Raw genomic sequence first — 20,353 nt, forward strand, 5'->3', positions numbered from 1 at the left:
AGATCATCCAGATGATGACCTAGATGTTCTGATCTTAAACACTTAAGATCATTGTCGCCGCAGTTGAGAATAGCTCCAGCTTTCACTGGCTTTTCCATCTGAGAATTCCATGAAGTCAACATTATCTTCCCTGTTTTTCAAATGAGGAAACTGGTAGAAAGAAACTTTCTCAAGTGTCATGATCAAAGCAAGTCACTTTCAAGATTAAACTTTGAACCTAAAGCATCTGAAACACTGGTTTACCAATGATAGAGTAAAGTATAGTGGGTTTCTTATGTTCTAAAAATCCTCACTTCTTTTTTTTTTTTTATAGTGAAAACTTTTATATTTGAAATTAGCCAGCTGGACTCAGTTTAGATGATCCCAATTTTGTTGGCAACATCCAAAGCATCGTAGTCAGGAGCCAGTGGAACATATGCCTTCTTCTCTCCATCAGGCCTGATCAGAGTATTGACCTTAGCCACGTCAATGTCATAGAGCTTCTTCACAGCCTGTTTGATTTGGTGTTTGTTGGCCTTGACATCCACAATGAACACCAGTGTGTTGTTGTCTTCTATTTTCTTCATGGCTGACTCGGTGGTGAGGGGGAATTTGATGATAGCATAGTGGTCAAGTTTGTTTCTCCTAGGGGCGCTCTTCCGAGGATATTTGGGCTGCCTCCTGAGCCGCAGCGTTTTGGGCCGCCGGAAGGTGGGTGACGTCCGGATCTTCTTTTTCTTGTGGCTGTGGACACCTTTCAACACTGCTTTCTTGGCCTTCAAAGCTTTTGCTTTGGCTTCAGCTTTAGGAGGGGCAGGGGCTTCCTTCTTTGCCTTCGGCACCATCTTCATGAAAAAGCCTCACTTCTTTTTAAAACAAAATATAAATAAGGATCCACACTATTTTTTTCAAAAAATAAATTTAGCTGGTATTTATGAGTCTACAGATGGCACCAGAAATTACAATAAATAAGCAAATAAATCAGTATCTAAATTAGATAATTTAGGAGCATAAAACAATTTTTCAGAATATTATGAAATGCTAATTGTTTATATTCTACTATACAGATGACTATCACTTTTCTTGTAAGAGCTCCAAATTTTATTTCTTGAAGAATTAAGGTAAAAGTCCACTCACATACTTATTACTTAAGGATAATAAAAGGAAAACAGTCAAAACCAGGGTATAGTAGGTGTGCTGTCTGTACTAATCTGTGATTTACTTTCCTCATTTAACATTAAACCAAATTAATCTCATTTTAAAAGGTGGATTTTAAAATATCTTGGGTTTTCATGACATAATCAGAAAGAAAATCAATAATTATTTACTTAAATATTTCTATATTAATGTGTATAAGATTTTTCACAAATTTCAGTGAAGCAGCTCAAGATTATAAGCAGAGGATAATTTCTCTCAGTGATAGTGTCTGCCTACAATGCAGGAGACCCAGGTTTGATCCTGGGGCCGGGAAGATCCCCTGGAGAAGGAAATGGCAATCCACTCCAATATTCTTGCCTGGATAATCCCATGGACAGAGAAGCCTGGTAGGCTAAAGCCCATGGGGTTGTAAAACATCTGACACAACTGAACACTTCACCTTCAACTTTCAACCTTTTCAACAGGTAAAGGCATTATTTCTGGTTTGTAATGTGATTTGTATAATATTATTTTATAAATGTCACATACACATATACACGCACGTGTGCGTATATGCTGAGTGGTTCAATCATGTCTGACCCTTTTGTGACCTCATGGAGTGTAGCCCATCAGGCTCACTCTGTCTATGACAAGAATGGACAAATTTTTCCAGACAAGAATACCACAGTGGGTTCCCATTTCATATTTGTAACATTATGATACAGGTATTGTACTTAGGCAAGAGATTTCATTTCTACAAACTATTATTCTCACAAATGTGTGGGAAATAAGTAGTAATCTTTTGTGACTTAATGAAAATATTCCTGAAATCATTCATCTTACTTTTCTCTTCATAAATTAATATAAACCATGTTGGCCCTGATAGCATCTAGTTTTATGTGTTTACATATTTAGCAGTTAGTTCACATCCAAAGAGAATATACAGATGAAGCAGTGACAGGGAAATGAAAAAAGTAAAAGCCATTTTGCCATGTTAATACTTGCAAAAGATTGAAAAATTATTCCCTATATTTAAAAAACCAGCTATTTAAAATGTGCACATGATAATGAAGATTAATTGAAATAATAGGTTGAAAGAGAATCAATGGAAAAGCCATTTGTTATCTTCAGTATATCAAAAATCAAATAGCATTTGCAGTATTTTTTTTATTTTTCATTTTTTTTTAATTTTTATTTTTACTTTATTTTACTTTACAATACTGTATTGGTTTTGCCATACATTGACATGAATCTACCACGGGTGTACATGCGTTCCCAAATATGAACCCCCCTCCCACCCATTTGCAGGATTTTGATCACCTCTTGCAGGCAGGAAAAATGTTCATCATTGGCTGTGCATCTTATTTTGATTTAAAAGCATTGAAACATGTATAATATCATATAATAAATGAATCGCCAGTCTAGGTTCGATGCGGGATACAGGATGCTTGGGGCTGGTGCATTGGGATGACCCAGAGAGATGGTATGGGGAGGGAGGTGGGAAGGAGGTTCAGGATTGGGAACACGTGTACACCCGTGGTGGATTCATCTTAATGTATGGCAAAACCAATACAGTATTGTAAAGTAAAATAAAGTAAAATTTTAAAAAAATAAAAGCATTTGTAAAGTAAGTCTAATTGTGAATGAAGTTACAAAGAAAGTGCTTTGTTTATAAGGTATTTTGATATATAATTTCTGAATCTCACTCCAAAGTCTTGTACTCTTCAATACCCAGAACTTAGGCATAACCCAGGATTCTCCACGTGCTTTCCCGCCAAGGGACAATCCCACATGGGAAGATGAAGTCTAAGTTACTTTTTTTGACCCAAATAGTTTCATACGCCAAACACACATGATCTCTGAACACCATTTCTAAAGGAAAGAGTGCTTATGAACATATTTGTAATAATGCATGTGATTTCCAGCCTATATTTTAAAATTTCTGGAAGTTATTTGACAGAAAATACAAAGTGGTACCCCAAATGATTGACTCTGTAATCATTTGAAATTCAGAATGTCATTAAGCCAGTAAAGAAATGTCCAGAGAACTAGACTCTTTCCTGCATCCTTCAAATCATATCCTATTAGAAAATGTGATTACAATCAGTAGAGGTAATACAATATTAAAGATCATGTGTTTTGGAATCAGACAGGTTCAAGTTTGGATCCAAGATTCTCATTACTTATAAGGTGGAGACTTTGGACAGATCTAATCTTTCCAAGTCTTCATTTTCTCACTGGGAAAATAAAATTTAGAAAATCCACTTCTGTAGCTTGTTATGTCGATTAGAAATAATACATGTAAAACATCTAGCATATAGGAAAAAATTAACAGATGATATTGTGTATACACAATGAATAAAAGGTCAATATTTGAAGGAAGCCTTTAAGTAATATATGTTTGGGGATTATTCCTGGCTCTAGAAACATGCTTGATTCAACATTTAAAATAGTCTTGCCATATGGTTTATTGTTTTCCCTATTCAAAGTAAAAATGCCAAATGATGCTGTAAACAGGATTAGCAAAAAATAAAATCAAGAGAAATTGGAAGAAGGAAACTTGGCAACCAGGTGCCTTAAAAGTTTGAACCACATAGTGAAGAATCTAGAATAATGATGAGACTTCATCTTAAAAAAATAGAATTTGATCAAATTTAGATCTGTCATTATGTCATCATATTCTCTTCAGTATTATATCAATACCTGTAGTGACAGTAGGAAAAATGCTTATAAGTTTAGAAGAGGAAAGAATACCTTGATTGATACCTAATTATTTTATTAAATTTGACTCAGGCATTTCAATAATAATGGACTCTTTTTATTCCATTCTATAAAGCATCTGTATAATCTTATTTAATCCTCTCAATCAGTTTATGAAGATTCATCAGCTGAGCTAATAAATGTTCATGTAGTTGCTGTAAGCAGGATTCTCTCTTTAAAGTAACTGTAGAGACCGAATCCATCCTGCCCACGTTCCAGTTCTCATCAGTCAACATCTGGATCACAAGCTCTTAACTTCTCCACCCCTCATGTGTTCCCCTTGCTCATGTACCTTTCCAACACAGTAGTTCCTAAACTCCAGTACTTCATTAACTCAACCCAGGCCTCCCAAACCACCCCTCAAATTGTGACCTTTAGAAATGTCTTAACTCCAAGGAGACAATTCCTATATTTCCCTGACTTCTTGACTTAAGTGAAACTAGTTCTTCCCCGACATTCCATTTTCTGTAGAATTTTCTCAAGCTGCTGATGTTCCTATTCCGCAGTAACCTTGGGGCTGAGATGTATGATCTTTGCTCTCCTCTCATCACCAATAACTCTGCCAAAATTTACTTCTCTATCTTCTTAAAGAAAAGGAATTCTCTTTCAGGTGTGTGGTATTCAGCAATAGTACTTCCTTCTCATCACTGTTTTTAGCAACTTTCACATCACCCCCTTTCATTGTTAGCAATTTCATAGCTTGGCTTACAGAATTCCTCTGTATCCCTACATGCCTCATTCCTAAGCTGTTGCCATGGTGACTTAAATGTCACCATGAATGGCTCATTTAACCTAACAGCTTCCCAGTGATTCAAGTCATTCACCTTCAGTGATAGCCATTCCTCTGTTTTAGCTACTCTCCCCATCACGTTGGTTCTTGTCAACATGTATAACAGCTATAAAACTAATAATTAGACATTTCATTCAGAATGCCACCTACCCTCTTTTCCACTTGCCTATTTACTTTGGTTTTTCAACAAAAAGAGATTAACTATTGTGGTGGTTCCTTTGCTCCTTTCCTACTTTGATTTCATGGAACATCATCACAGTCATGCTCTTGCAAAATGAAACTTCTTTTCCTTAATTTTCAGTTGACCACATCTGCCCAAACTCCTACCATGAATGAACCTGTCTTCTCCTCCCTCAATGCTGGAGTCTCTCCAGGTTTCTTCCCAGACCTTTCTGCCCTCACTCTTCTGCACACTATCTCCCTCACACCAAAAGCAAGCGTTCAATGATCCTTTATATGCAGAGGATTCGAAAATTCATATGTCAGCTCCAGAGAGTATTTCTGATACTTTATCTGTCAAATATATATTAATATTCATAGAAATATATGTATATTTGCATATATAGAATCCATATATATATATATGGATTCCCTGACTTACTGACTTGCACTCTTTATCCTAACATACTAGGACAGTGTGTACTGTGTTTTCATTTATAATTTATGAAAGGAAACCAAAATGGCATCAGTATTGCTGAGAGATCTCTAAAATGAAGCTAGGAGCTAATGAAGAAGTGTGACATGTGCAAGTCCTCACCAGATCTCAGTCATACTGTCACCCTGATCTCTGAGTACCCAGCCACCCAGACTGAGAGATATATGTCTGTTGTTTAAGTACCAGATTATAATATTTAGTTAGCATGGGCTAAGTAAAACAGTTTTTATCTTCCTTGATTTGAAGACAATTTCTCTGCTTTATAACCAGCTGTTTTCATCAACTGCTTCAGTGAGTGAGTTTGGTAATTAAAGGAGATCATATGAATATGTTTCATTGTCCATCTATACTCATCTGATTCACATAACAGAAAATGTTGAAAAGAAGATGTCAACATGGATTTAAAAAATAATCATTTCACAACTGAATGAAAATGCTACCAATTTAAAATTTTCTGTTGGGTGATTTTTTTCATTTTCTTTTAAAGTCCTGAACTTAACTAGTAAAAAAATATTTTAGGTGCCATTCTCTTCAATATTTGATATGTTGGATTTGTCTTCATGGGAGAGACATGTATTAACATAATGACAGGATTTACTGTCCTTTGGTTATTTTTTCATCTAGAGAAATAAACTATTTTTATAATTTATTATGTTTCACAAACAGAAAAGTAAGAGCAGATTCCAGCAGGATGTTCCATTCAAATAAAAATACTGAGAAATAGAGAGTGGTGCAAGGGCCATGTCCACTGTACTAAATTCCACATGATAAATCCTCTCAACAGAAATACCACTGTAAGGTTGGAAAATTTCAGCTAGAAAGACCTAGTTTTAAGATGTGCCATTAAAGATATTAACATAGAAGTTCTCAATTTCAGTCAGTCAAGCCTGGGATTTTTAAGTCTTATTAAAGTAGAGGGTGCAAATGTTCACCATTTTGAATATATGTTTATGAAAAAAATCACTGTGAATGAGAAATAGTTGAAAATTTATCAGAAAAAGTGTTGACATAAAGTTTCAATATATTTATTTTGGAAGCTTAAACTTAATGTGTTTATGTTTAAAGATGAATCATTTCTATTCATGTTGATACTTCCCAAAATAAACAAACTTAATTTTTTAAGGATACAATGCCATTGAACCTGAGTGAAGGATAATCTAGCACCTATAATCTTAGTAAAAATAAGAGGAAAATAAAAGTCTGGTGATATGAAATTCTTAGAGCTCACAAATTTAAACTACAAAAACTAGATTTGATGATTAAAATCTGAGTAAAAGTATTAGAAGTTAGATGAGTATGACAGTTAGGATGTGTTGACTGCAAGTAACAGAAAATTCCCATTTGAATAGCCTTAATTCGACTTTGTAAATTTTGAAAATTTACTCATTTACTTAATAAGATTCTCACTTATCAAGAATTCAGAGAAAGACAGGAAAGGACAACTCCAGTGTTGGTTTATTCAGTGACATAAGAATATTAATGACTTCGTTTATTCCCATATCTCTGCCTCTAATCCCCAGTCCCCATGTTTATGGGCTTGGCTTTTTGGTTTATCCACATTTCCAAGACATCACACCCAGCCATGGTAATGATGGCCATCATCACAAGAGAGAAACTCTGTATCTTCATTTCAAAGGGTGAACAAATCATTCCTAAGTGTTTCCTTAGTAAGTTTCTTCACACACCATTCGCTAGAATTACTATCATGATTAGCTGAGACAAACTAGGATTTACTTGCTTTTACTAGAGATGGGTCAGACTCTCCAACTGGAAGAGAGGATGGAAATCTGAACAAAATCAAGCCTTTTGGGTAGAGGTCGCAGGATGGAGAGGGGTAAGATGGAGAGAATGAATTTTCATAGGACACAGCAAGTGTGTGTTATATAATACCATGTGCTGCTTTTACATAATATAAATAACTTTCCAGGATGGTTTGCATCATAAGTGTGAAAATAATTGTCTAAATGAAATAGTGATAGACATTAGAAAAGTATTTACTGCTTTCCTACTATTTGTCAAGACTCTGCTAGAAACTAGGAATAAAATGTTCTTTCAATTCTGAGTGTGTAGATGTTAAAGTTATCTTTATAATATAATTTGCTACTTAGACTCTAAATGATTTTAACTTTCGGTTCGGTTCAGTTCAGTCACTCAGTCGTGTCCAACTCTTTGTGACATCATGAACTGCAGCACACCAGGCCTTGCTGTCCATCACCAACTTCTGGAGTTCACTCAAACCCATGTCCATTGAGCCGGTGATGCCATCCAACCATCCCATCCTCTGTCGTCCTCTTCTTCTCCTGCCCTCAATCTTTCACAGCATCAGGGTCTTTTCAAATGAGTCAGCTCTTTGCATCAGGTGGCCAAAGCATTGGAGTTCCAGCTTCAACATCAGTCCTTCCAATGAACACCCAGGACTGATCTCCTTTAGGATGGACTGGTTGGATCTCCTTGCAGTTCAAGGAACTCTCAAGAGTCTTCTCCAACACCACAGTTCAAACACATCAGTTCTTTGGTACTCAGCTTTCTTTATAGTCCAACTCGCGTATACATACATGACCACTGGAACCATAGCCTTGACTAGACAGACCTTAGTCGGCAAAGTAATGTATCTGCTTTTCAATATGCTATCTAGGTTGGTCATAACTTTTCTTCCAAGGAGTAAGCATCTTTTAATTTCATGGCTGCAATCACCATCTGAAGTGATTTTGGAGCCCCCCAAAATAAAGTCTGACACTGTTTCCACTGTTTCCCCATCTATTTCCCATGAAGTGATGGGACCAGATGCCATCATCTTCATTTTCTGAATGTTGAGCTTTAAGCCAACTTTTTCATTCTCCTCTTTCACTTTCATCAAGAGGCTTTTTAGTTCCTCTTCATTTTCTGCCATAAGGGTGGTGTCATCTGCATATCTGAGGTTATTGATATTTCTTCTGGAAATCTGATTCCAGCTTGTGCTTCCTCCAGCCCAGCGTTTCTCATGATGTACTCTGCATAGAAGTTAAATAAGCAGGGTGACAATATACAGCCTTGACGTACTCTTTTTCCTATTTGGAACTAGTCTGTTGTTCTACTTCCAGTTCTAACTGTTGCTTCCTGACCTGCATACAGGTTTCTCAAGAGACAGGTCAGGTGGTCTTGCATTCCCATCTCTTTCAGAATTTTCCACAGTTTATTGTGATCCACACAGTCAAAGTCTTTGGCATAGTCAATAAAACAGAAATAGATGTTTTTCTGGAACTCTCTTACTTTTTCAGTGATCCAGCAGATGTTGGCAATTTGATCTCTGGTTCCTCTGTCTTTTCTAAAACCAGCTTGAACATCTGGAAGTTCATGGTTCATGTATTTCTGTGACGGCGCATGAATGTGGCAGCTGCTAAGACGCCCTAGCACAGCTGAGAGGAACTACCCTGCGCCCAAGGGCAGGGGCGGTGGCTGAGAGGAGCTACACTGCATCAGAGGTAAGGAGCAGAGGCTGTGCTTTGCTGGAGCAGCCGTGAAGAGAGACCCCAGGTCCAAGGTAAGAGAAACAGAAGCAAGATGGTAGGCACTGAGAGAGGGGATCAGAGGGCAGAAACTCTGTAGACTGAAACTACAATCACAGACAACTAGCCAATCTGATCACAGAGACCACAGCCTTGTCCAACTCAATGAAACTAAGCCATGCCCTGTGGGGCCACCCAAGACAGGAGGGTCATGGTGAAGAGGTCTAACAGAATGTGGTCCAGTGGAGAAGGGAATGGCAAACCACTTCAGATTCTTGCCTTGAGAACCCCATGAACAGTATGAAAAGGCAAAAAGATAGGACACTGAAAGATGAACTCCCCAGGTCGGTAGGTGCCCAGTATGCTACTGGAGATCAGTGGAGAAATAACTCCAGAAAGAATGAAGGGATGGAGCCAAAGCAAAAACAACACCCAGTTGTGAATGGAACTGGTGATGGAAGCAGGGTTTGATGCTGTAAAGAGCAATATTGCATAGAAACCTGGAATGTTAGGTTCATAAATCAAGACAAATTGGAAGTAGTCAAATAGGAGATGACAAGAGTGAACGTCAACATTCTAGGAATCAGTGAACCAAGATGGACTGGAATGGGTGAGTTTAACTCAGATGACCATTTTATCTACTACTGTGGGCAGGAATCCCTTAGATGAAATGAAGTAGCCATCATAGTCAACAAAAGAGTCTGAAATACAGTACTTAGATGCAATCTCAAAAACGACAGAATGATCTCTGTTCGTTTCCAAGGCAAGCCATTCAATATCACAATAATCCAAGTATATGCCCTGACCAGTAACGCTGAAGAAACTGAAGTTGATTGGTTCTATGAAGACCTACAAGACCTTCTAGAACTAACACCCAAAAAAGATGTCCTTTTCATTATAGGGGACTGGAATGCAAAAGTAGGAAGTCAAGAAACACCTTGAGTAACAGGCAGATTTGCCCCTGGAATATGGAATGAAGCAGGGCAAAGGCTAATAAAGTTCTGCCAAGAGAATGCACTGGTCATAGCAAACACCCTCTTCCAACAACACAAGAGAAGACTCTACACATGGACATCACCAGATGGTCAACACTGAAATTAGATTGACTTTAACTTTGTAATCCATTAAAAATTAATTTTAAAAATCATAGCATGACTATTGCTTTTGCTGGTCCTGAGGTATAAAATACTTTCTGCAGAGGATTCCTCTGAAGAGAACACTGTGTGATTTAGGGGGCAGTATCACCAAGTCAAACTCCTCAATACTGAAGCAGAAAGTTTCATATAATTATTTTACAAAATATGCTTCAGCTTGGCTAGTGGCAAATAGCAATTTATACACACACATGTGCACTCGTGCGCACACACACACACACACACACACACACACACCCCTCTGCTGCTGCTGCTGCTGCTGCTAAGTCGCTTCAGTCGTGTCCAACTCTGTGTGACCCCACGGACGGCATCCTACTAGGCTCCCCCATCCCTGGGATTCTCCAGGCAAGAACACTGGAGTGGGTTGCCATTTCCTTCTCCTATGCATGAAAGTGAAAAGCGAAAGTGAAGTCGCTCAGTCGTGCCCGACTCTTAGCGACCCCATGGACTGCAGCCTACCAGGCTCCTCCGTCCATGGGATTTTCCAGGCAAGAGTACTGGAGACACACCCCTCTAAAGAGGGCCAAATCAAATGGACAAGCAGGCAGGAGAGCTGTTAAAGACTCATGTTATCTAAATAAACACTGGAATGTTAACAGGTTCCAATAAGACAAGCAAATGTTGAAATAAAGTTAAGCAAACCAAGTGTCTCTACTTAAGAACTTCTTAGAGTCTTCAATGTGCTGTAGTATTAATATAGCATGTTAATAAAATATATTATATCCTGAAGTAAGAAATGGAGTAGAGGCTTTAAAGTGGAGGACAATTCACAGGAAGTTAAGAAGCACAGATGTTTGCTAATTAGATGTTTGCCCTTCCAGGCAGATAATTCTTCAGATTAAAAAAAAGGTCGTCTCTGGCAGTTGTTCTCTTTCAGGACTAGGCTCCTTATTTAAATTCTTAGAGGTTTTAGGGAAAGGTAAATGTATTTCCTGAATCTGCTGGGTCTTACGTGCCTTCTGCTGCTTATAATAATCCTCATGTCAAAGTGGCACATTTAGGGGTTTCATATTCTGCTCCCCTTCAACAGAAATGACACTTAAGACATTATACCTCCAAATTCAAAATGTAGTGGCTCTGCTATTGAGAGACAAGAGGAAAGATTGAAGTTACATAAAAGGTGCCCTGTATACTAAATAATTATTGTTTGTTCTTACAAGTGCTTGTGGAAAAAAGAAAAAAGTGATAAAAACATAAACACATAGTTGCACATAGAAAAAGCAAAGTAAGTGAATATTCAAGACTTGACAGCCCTCCCAGCCTTGTAAAAAGTATCCAGTATATTACGTTATAGAATTAAAAAGAAATACAACTGTTTTAGATGTTTTTCTATTGATCATATCAATATTCAATATGCTTACATTTGCAGTATTAAATTACAGAGGAATAAAATAGGCTGTCTTTATGTGATTTAGAGGCACTAAAGTGTCAAATAACAAGCTTGTATTTAAAACAGATTTTTTTTTTTTTGGTTAGTTTTAATCTTGAAAGTAGCTATGAACAGTGCCTTGGAGCATCTAACAATATTTAATCCACGAAAACATGGCAAATGGTAAATTCTTGCATAGCTTGGAAGGGAACATATGCTCTACAAGAGATAAGTGTAAATATGTATATTCTGAGTTATATTTCATTTTTAATCTCAAGCTCTTTAGGGTGAATTGCATTTTGAATTTTAAGCATTTTGTTCAGCTTATTGAAGTAAATTCTTATGCTTCCACAATTATTTCTTCTTATAGGAATTTTTTTTTCAAAAAAGAATATCAATTCTTGTTATCACATTAAATTGCCTGATGAAGAATTATCAGGTTTTGTGGCTTCATTTCTTCCTCTCCATTAGCTTCTTTTAAACGAACTGTTTGAAGTTTGCTCCATATCAACCTGTTTTTACCAAACTATTATATGTTAACATTTGGTATATAAATTGGCATACGGTCTCCTCTGTGAGTGGGATGCCCTATGTTGCATGCCTCGATAATGTCACAATGGAATACACTGTTGGTGATTCGGTTTATATTAAGAGATTTCTGTCTGGGTGGTAATAAATTACATGGTTCCATATAAACATCTTTGGTACCCTATTGAGGAATTATGTTTTTCTTTCCAGTTTTATTGAGATACAACTGATGCACAGCTCTATAAATTTAATGCATATGGAATAATGATTTAACTTGCATACATCATGAAATGATTGCCACAAAAACTTAGTGAACATCCATCTCTGATATAAATACAAAATAAAAGGTAAAGAAAATGTTTTCTCTTTGTGATGTGAACTCTTAGAATTTATTCTCTTAACAACTTTATATATAACACACAAAAGCATTAATTATATTGATCACGTTGTACATTATAGTTATCTTGTACCTGGAAAGTTTTACCTTTTGACCATCTTTTGACCATCATAATTCAAAAATATATTATTACTGACTATATTCACACTGTATATTTTTATCCCTGTGACTCATTCATTTTTTAAATGGAATTTTAGGAATTTTGTATTTTTAAATATGAGGTTTTTTGCTCTTTTTTGAAGAGTTTAATACTAAATTTAATACTAATTCAATACTAAAACCAGGTCATCAGTAGCTATCTACAATAGCAGAAAAAAAGTTTAAAAATTAATCTGAGTATGGTGTGAATCTATTCAAGTGAAAAATACTATTGATAGTTTTGAAATTAGAACTTGTTCCTTGTAAGAGTAAACTAGTAAATAAATAAACATTTTTGTAGGAAAAAGTACATTTCTGTTGCAATTTTTATGTGCATGTACATATATTTTAGCAAACTGAAACCAAATTCTGTTGAAATTTTTCAGCTTCATCTGAGCATAAGCTTTCTTATCAGTTCCTTAAATATTGTACATAGTTGTTTTTTTTTTTTTTTTGGAGAGTGTTGGATTTATGCTTCTGATTTGGAGATAAAAATACAATATCCTACAGCTTAATGTCACCCTGAGTTTGAATGGAAACAAACAAACAAACAAAAACTTGTGATGTTCTTCCTGAGAAAATAGAGATGATGAAAACAAGCTAAATCAGAATAACTGCCTGACCCTCTCTCTTGGCTCTCTTATTTGGGCTAACTTCATAAATTGTATCTGGTTTTCCCCACCGAAATTCAGTGTGTACTTTGGCATAAAAGGTAAACTATAGCACAAACTCCCCTGATTTATGGGGGAAAAAAGATGTATGAGATGGGAAACAGCACAAAACTTTGGTTGAAAAAAATTACATATATGTCATATATGTATCTGTCTGTCCCTGTCCCCATTTATCTGATGACCCATCATGGAATACTGGCTACAATAAATTGTTACAGTGTATTCGGAGTTATCTAGCAGATAAAAATTTGCTTTGTGGAACTTTGGTGGAGGGACATCTCAAAGATATAAATAGTGATTTTTGAGAGGTTTTAAGGACTACACTAAACACTTTGACTATGTGGACCACAACAAACTGTGGAAAACTCTTAAAGAGATGGAAACCCAAGACCACCTTATCTGCCTCCTGAGAAATCTATGCAGGTCAAGAAGCAACAGTTAGAACTGGACAGGGAACAACGGACTGGTTGTATACTGTTGCTCAATAATTGCTCAAGATATCAATAACTGTTGGATCATAGAAAAAGCAAGGGAGTTCAAAAAAATTCTACTTCTGCTTTATTGACTATGCTGAAGCATTTGACTGTATGGATCACAACAAACTGGAAAATTCTTCAAGAAATGGGAATACCAGACCACTTTACCTGCCTTACCTGCCTCCTGAGAAATCTGTATGCAGGTCAGGAAGCAACAGTTAGAACTGGACATAGAACAACAGACATAGAACAAATGGGGAAAGGAGTACGTCAAGGCTGTATACTGTCACCCTGCTTATTTAACCTATATGCAGAGTACATCGTGCAAAATGCTGGACTGCATGAAGCCTAAGCTGGAATCAAGATTGCCAGGAGAAATCTCAATAACCTCAGATATGCAGATGACACCACTCTTATGGCAGAAAGCAAAGAAGAAATAAGGAGCCTCTTGAAAGTGAAAGAGGAGAGTGAAAAACCTGGCTTAAAACTCAACATTCAGAAAACTAAGATCATGGCATCCAGTCCCATCACGTCATAGCATATAGATGGGGAAACAGTGGAAACAGTGACAGACTTTATTTTATTGGGCTCCAAAATGACTGCAGATGGTGACTGTAGCCATGAAATTAAAAGATGCTTGCTCCCTGGAAGAAAAACTATGACCAACCTAGACAGCATATTAAAAAGCAGAGACATTACCTTTGCCAACAAAGGTCTGTCTAGCCTGAAGGGTTAATAGGGTAGCAGAGATGTGCCTGCAAACGGGTCTCTCTGCTCAGGCTGAGCGTCCTTGCATACGAGGCGTTCTGCCAAAGAGTCTGGACACAGCCTTGACTTTAATGGTCCCTTGCAAACGAGGGAGCATTCCCTTCTTGAGATAAGAAGGAGATGAGGGCTTTGTGCAGACTCTGCAGTAGACAGAGATTTCACTCCCCTTTGCTGTACGATAACATGTATGCACCTGCACTGTACTGAAAAGGCTTATTCTTACAGTCTGGAATTCTGCCTAAGGAGGGCTTTATAATAATAAACGGCAATTGGTTTGCCCAGTTGTTCCTCTGGCCAGAGTGGTGTCCTGTCTGTCTTTTGTATGTCTTGTATGTTTTATGTCATTTCACTCATAATCTCCAGAAATCTCCTACAAGCCAAAGGTATGGTTTTTCCAGTAATCATGTATAGATGTGAGAGTTGGACCACAAAGAAAGATGAGCGCCAAAGAACTGATGCTTTTGAATTGTGGTGTTGGAGAAGATTCTTGATAGTCCCTTGAACTGCAAGGAGACCAAACCAGTCAATCATAAAGGAAATCAGTCCTGAATATTCATTGGAAAGACACGCTGAAATGGAAACTCCAATACTTTGGCCATCTCATGCAAAGAACTGACTCAGTGGAAAAGACCCTGATGCTGGGAAAGATTGAAGGTAGGAGGAGAAGGGGACAACAGGGGATAAGATGGTTGGATGGCATCACTGACTAGATGGACATGATTTGAGCAAACTCTGGGAGTTAGTGATGGACAGTTAAGCCTGGTGTGATAGTCTATGGGGTTGCAAAGGGTCGGACATGACTGAGCGACTGAACTGAACTGATATGCCAACCACAGTTCTGTACACTCTGCATTATTAACTATTTTATCTTCAGAATTTCAAAAGAGTCTTGTGAGTACCTACAAGAAAAAGAGACACAAAAGAAAAAATAATAATTTGCATAAAGTTGATGGGTGAGAAGAAAAATCTGACTCTAGAATCCTCCAACTGAGTTAACTCATGGCACTCTTCCTTATATCTATGATAATAAGCTACTCTTTCAGGTTTTAACAATATTATTTACACATGATTATGAGGACATATCTGTTTTTACTACATTTATGATTATGTGTGTATATGAATTTTTATACATGTGTGTTTATTATGGTTACTGGTTTTTTGTTTTTTGTTTTTTGTTTTTTGTTTTTTTTTTGCTATTTTTCTTGACATTTAAACCTTTGCCCCAGCTAGAATTTGCTCTTATACAGGGTAAAGCAAGCATTCAGTTCCGGTTTCTTTCCCTCAAATATCTCTCCAAGTGGACCCAAGACAATATATTGAAATATTTCCTCCACTGATTTGAAATACAGCCTTTATAATAAATGAAATTTCTTCCGATTACCAACTAATTTTCTTACATTTTCCTGTACTACACTTCTATCTATTGCAAATAATAATATTTATTCATTGGCATCAGCCTCTCTCTTTATCTCCAGCACTTACATTCACTGATGCCTATAAGAAAGCCTTCCTCAGTGATCAGTGCAAATAAATAGAGGAAAACAACAGAATGGGAAAGACTAGAAATCTCTTCAAGAAAATTAGAGATACCAAGGGAACATTTCATGCAAAGATGGGCTCGATAAAGGACAGAAATGGTATGGACCTAACAGAAGCAGAAGATATTAAGAAGAGATGGTAAGAATACACAGAAGAACTGTACAAAAAGGATCTTCATGACCCGGATAATCACAATGGTGTGATCATTCATCTAGAACGAGACATCTTGGAATGTGAAGTCAAGTGGGCCTTAGAAAGCATCATTACGAACAAAGCTATTAGAGGTGATAGAATTCCAGTAGAGCTATTTCAAATCCTGAAAGATGATGTTGTGAAAGTGCTGCACTCAATATGCCAGCAAATCTGGAAAACTCAGCAGTGGCCACAGGACTGGAAAATGTCAGTTTTCATTCCAATCCCAAAGAAAGGCAATGCCAAAGAATGCTCAAACTACCGCACAGTTGCACTCATCTCATATGCTAGTAAAGTAATGCTCAAAATTCTCCAAGCTAGGCTCCAGCAATACATGAACTGTGAACTTCCTGATGTTCAAGCTAGTTTTTGTTATGCCCAGAGTCCGAGTCCCCAAAACTGAGAGAATAAGACTTCCACAGCAATGCAAAAGCATGAAGGGGTTTTATTTCTAGTTCGAGCTAGGGCTCCTGCCACATCCAACTCAGTGGAGTGGAGCAAGGAGCCCCGAGCCCAGATTTACAGCAGTATTTATAGGTTTTAGAACAGAGCATTGGCAAGGGCTGATTGGCTGCAGGAGTTTCCTAGTATTTAATAATTGGCTAATCTTTATTGGCTGCAGGGGTTTCCTGGTATTTACTAACTGGCTATTGGCTGCAGGGGGATGTCTTTTACGTCCTGATAAACTCAAACCAGGTTATGGGGAGTATGCTGATTAGATAAGTCCTGGCATCTGCAGGGATGACCTCACTGGGCAATGATTCAGCCTTTCCCGTGAGTCCTACCTTAGTCCCTGAAGCCTATCATGGCGTTTGTAAGGTCCCAACAGTTTTAGAAAAAGCAGAGGAACCAGAGATCAAATTGCCAACATCTGCTGGATCATGGAAAAAGCAAGAGAGTTCCAGAAAAAGATCTATTTCTGCTTGATTGACTATGCCAAAGCCTTTGAGTGTGTAGATCACAATAAACTGTGGAAAACTCTGAAAGAGATGGGAATCCCAGACCACCTAACCTGCCTCTTGAGAAATCTGTATGCAGGTCAGGAAACAACAGTTAGAACTGGACATGGAACAACAGACTGGTTCCAAATAGGAAAAGGAGTACATCAAGGCTGTATATTGTCACCCTGCTTATTCAACTTCTATGCAGAGTACATCAGAGAAACGCTGGACTGGAAGAAACACAAGCTGCAATCAAGATTGCCGGGAGAAATCTCAATAACCTCAGATATGCAGATGACAACACCCTTATGGCAGAAAGTGAAGAGGAATTAAAGAGCCTCTTGATGGAAGTAAAAGAGGAAAGTGAAAAAGTTGGCTTAAAGCTCAACATTCAGAAAATGAAGATCATGGCATCCGGTCCCATCACTCCATGGGAAATAGATGGAGAATCAGTGGAAACAATGTCAGACTTTATTTTTTTTTTTTTTTTTGGCTCCAAAATCACTACAGATGGTGCCTGCAGCCAAGAAATTAAAAGACGCTTACTCCTTGGAAGAAAAGTTATGACCAACATAGATAGTATATTCAAAGCAGAGACATTACTTTGCCGACTAAAGTCCATCTAGTCAAGGCTATGGTTTTTCCAGTAGTCATGTATGGATGTGAGAGTTGGACTGTGAAGAAGGCTGAGCACCAAAGAATTGATGCTTTTGAACTGTGGTGTTGGAAAAGACTCTTGAGAGTCCCTTGGGCTTCAAGGAGATCCAACCAGTCCATTCTAAAGGAGATCAGCCCTGGGATTTCTTTGAAAGGAATGATGCTAAAGCTGAAACTCCAATACTTTGGCCACCTCATGAGAAGAGTTAACTCATTGGAAAAGACTCTGATGCTGGGAGGGATTGGGGGCAGGAGGAGAAGGGGATGACAGAGGACGAAATGGCTGGATGGCATCACTGACTCGATGGACATGAGTCTGAGTGAACTCTGGGAGTTGGTGATGGACAGGGAGGCCTGGCGTGCTGCGACTCATGGGGTCGCAAAGAGTCGGACACGGCTGAGCGACTGAACTGAACTGAACTGTTAAGTCACCTAGAAGTGAATTTAGGGAGAAGAGAAATGTGCTATAGTCCTGAGTCCTTCCAGTATAGAGAGAGAGATGGGGAAGAGGAAGCCTATCCAGCAAAGGAGATTGAGAGAGTCAAAAAAGCCAGATGAGGACCAAGCATGCCGTTGTCTGAAAGACAAGACAGAGAATTCCTTTAAGGAACGGGGTGTAAACCTGACGTGTCAGATGAAACTTTAAAGTGTTAGTCATTCAGTTGCATCTGATTCGTTTCAACTTCAAGGACTGTAGTCTGAAAGGCTACTCTGTTCATGGGATTCTCCAGGCAAAAACACTGGAGTGAGTTGCCATGCCCTTCTCCAGGGAATGTACTTTAAATGTCGTCACTAATACTTTACATGAAGTTGTGTTCCTCTCTCACTATTAAGAGTGTTAATGGCGGCATCAAGTTAAGATGGAGATCCTAAATCTCCAGAAGGAAGTCTATTGGGTGTTTTCTAAGATACATTCATTTAGACGATTCCTTGGAATGTACAGCAACAGGAATAGAAGTCACAACCTTTAACACTGGTACATTATCCCCTGTGTCATATGCTCTGAATAACTTCATGATCAAAGGAGCCAACTGTTTAATAAGTCAGACCATTTGAAAAAATTGATCTCTTTTGTGTTCAGAGAAAGGATCTATTCCTAGATGATGCTAAATTAAAGAATATGAAATATCCTAACACTATCCTTATTGCCTAAAAAATAATGTTAACACTTCTTAAATTTTTCATCCAAGGTGATTTTGCTCATTTCAATTTCTATATATTCATTTTTACATATTTTTTTCATCTTATAGTCTATATACCCAGTCACACTGATTTTTAAAAACTAGTTATAGCTCCATAAAAACATTATGTGTTCATTTCCTTTCTACACAATTTCCTCTTGAAAAAAATTTTAAAATTTTGCTTTGAGAGTTTACTGTCCCTAAAGGCACACAAGACATGACAGATAGTAAATTCAGGTTATATATCAACTTCTCCATTTTGCTTCCTCTTCCTTTCCAACATCTTTCAGGATAAATTCAATTACTATTTTTCTACTTAATTTCTATACTCATAGGTACATTAATAAAGCTCATAAAGTATCCCAGGCAGCAAGTGGCAGATTTAGATCTGTCTAGCTCCAAATCTTATACTTTTTCCACTGTTGGAGGTAAATTTTATAGACATAATTCGTATTCATTACCTCCTCCACAGACTCATAACATTGTTCTCTAATTTGTTTCTAGGCTTAGAGGACCCAAAAAATCCAGAAACAAAAGTCACCACTATTCTACACCTGCCTCCATTTAAGTGGATAAATGACTAGAAGAGAGAGTTCTGGAGGCTAGATACTCTGACAATTCTCTTTCATACAAAAAAGAACAATATCAGGAAATAGTCTTCCTCCAAACTTTGATAACTTTTCACTTTTGAGAAATTACTTTTTTTTTTCTAATTTTCTGCTTTTCATTCCACATGTTTATTTAATTGATATCTAAGATGTACCATGTCAACAGTCATTGATTTCTCCCAAACTCCTTTCCTCTCAAAGGGATCTTTTTCCCCCTAACTCTTTATCCAGCTTCATGAATGGGCTTATCAGTTACATGGGTGCATACATGCTAAGTCATTTTAGTCATGTCCAGCTCTTTGCGACCCTATGGATCATAGCCTGCCAGGCTTCTCTGTCCATGGGATTCTCCAGGCAAGAATACTGGAGTAGGTTGCCATGCCACCCTCCAGGGGATCTTCCCACCCAGGGATCAAACCCACATATCTTATGTCTCCTGCATTGGCAGGTGGGTTCTTTAGCACTAGTACCAGCTGGGAAGCCCAATTAGATGCTAGGTAAAATACAAAGAAACACCACAGAAATTAAGTCATCGATAATTTCGTCTTTATATAATACCACTCCAACAGAAAACTGCATAGGTTGTAGCCAAGATATAGCTCTATTTTATACATGTCTCTCCATTTCCTTCTACTTTTCCACCTTTGTCCATGATGACATTATTTCTTTTCTGAATTGTTTTTAATGTTCTATGATCCAATATTCAAAGTAGCCACTGTAATTTTTCCAGAAAGTAAATAGATCTATTTCCTTTAGAAACGAACTTTTACTTGAATCAGAGAAGGGAAACATATAATTAGACAAGCTGTCTTATTCTAGATTTCAAAAAAACAGGGACCAGGAAATAGTGTCATAACTAGATTTAGGAATTTGATAAAAATAAAATAAGAGTTTGTGATACAAATAAATGATACTGAATCAAATGTGA

The 20,353-nt window shown here is 37.5% G+C and overlaps 1 pseudogene; it reads right to left on the minus strand.

The window, feature by feature from the left end:
- Window positions 1-338: 338 nt before the first annotated feature.
- LOC138438237 (large ribosomal subunit protein uL23 pseudogene) lies at window positions 339-832 on the minus strand (annotated as a pseudogene).
- Window positions 833-20,353: the final 19,521 nt, after the last annotated feature.

The sequence above is a fragment of the Ovis canadensis genome, chromosome 3, assembly GCF_042477335.2.
Source record: "Ovis canadensis isolate MfBH-ARS-UI-01 breed Bighorn chromosome 3, ARS-UI_OviCan_v2, whole genome shotgun sequence".
In the NCBI taxonomy this organism is placed as follows: Eukaryota; Metazoa; Chordata; class Mammalia; order Artiodactyla; family Bovidae; genus Ovis; species Ovis canadensis.